This window comes from Myotis lucifugus, unplaced genomic scaffold (assembly GCF_000147115.1).
Source record: "Myotis lucifugus unplaced genomic scaffold, Myoluc2.0 scaffold_19, whole genome shotgun sequence".
NCBI lineage: Eukaryota > Metazoa > Chordata > Mammalia > Chiroptera > Vespertilionidae > Myotis > Myotis lucifugus.
The window spans coordinates 9,115,205-9,116,266 of record NW_005871067.1 but is presented as its reverse complement, the minus strand read 5'-3'; the positions used below and the strand labels follow the sequence as shown (position 1 = coordinate 9,116,266).

The 1,062-nt window shown below is 55.0% G+C and overlaps 1 protein-coding gene and 1 pseudogene across 1 annotated transcript in view; one reads left to right on the top strand and one right to left on the bottom strand.

The window, feature by feature from the left end:
* Positions 1–323: 323 nt before the first annotated feature.
* The window catches only part of LOC102428662, a 23,155-nt pseudogene continuing 22,416 nt past the window's right edge, over positions 324–1,062 (bottom strand).
* The window catches only part of SMAD9 (SMAD family member 9), a 78,664-nt gene continuing 78,536 nt past the window's right edge, over positions 935–1,062 (top strand). The window contains 1 exon segment of the mRNA XM_006085557.3: positions 935–1,040. The gene's annotated coding sequence lies outside the window, so the exon portion shown is untranslated.

Below are 1,062 nucleotides of genomic sequence, written 5' to 3'. Positions count from 1 at the left end.
CAGTAAATGCCTTTTCTATGAAGAGCTCCTGGCTGATGGAGAATCAAAAGTTATCAGTATGTTGCTGGCATTTCTTAAGAGTATTAGTAGGAGTCCATAGTGACTTCAAAAGCCAGGCTACCTAGGGTGTAGTCAGGCCTTGAGGCAAGGTTCTACATTAATGTTGCTCAGTGCCCATAAAATTGTATCTCTGTTAGATTAGATAATATTAAATCTTAATGGCTGTTAAGCAAATAAATATGTGTAAGAAAATGACAATCCACATAATTATATAACTTTTTAAGCACCATTTACTACTCAAGAGTGAATAGATTTTCTTCTGCCTATGCCAGCGCAAACCAGTTGTTCTGGTGCAGTCCATGGGCGAAATTATCCTCTTTACTCTGAAAAGCTAATAAGGAACAAAGGGCACGAAACAGTAACCATCAGAGTGGATATGAGATTTGTTGGTCTTATATCTCTGCTGGTAACAATCTTACTTTGGTCTCAGGCTCCAGGTAGAAAATGAGAAGTCTCTGGGGTGAGCGGTAAGGGGTGAGGGGTGAGGGGTGGGTGAGGGAGGGTGGCGAGGGGTGTTGGGAGGAGTGGGGACGGGCAGGAGAAACGAGGTGACCAACGCTGGTAGGCCCCCCGCACCGCGGTCCCAGAGAGGGGCTTGGTCTCCGACAGAGACAAGCCTGCGGTTTCGCAGGAAGACATAGAAGACAGCCGGGTCAGGGGCCATAGGGCTCTGGCTGCGAGGTGCCGGCCGCAAATTTCGGCGCAAGGGACCGCGTGGTGGGCCGCGCTCCCGCTTTGGCGCGGGCTCCCAAAGCTGCCGGGGCGCGTGGCAGCAGCGGGCGGCGGGGGCGGGACCGCGAGCAGGACGGCTGGCAGCTTTCCAGGTCGGCGCACTAATATGGGCGCTGAGGCTTCGCGGCTCCAGCCTGACTGACGCCGGCTAGGGCCGGGGCTGGGGCCGCTGCCACCGCTGCAGCCGCAGATTTGGTCCCCACCTCCAGCGTCAGGGACAGCAGCCACGGGGCGCGCGCAGCTAGGCCGTGAGTGCTCGGGTGCTCGGAG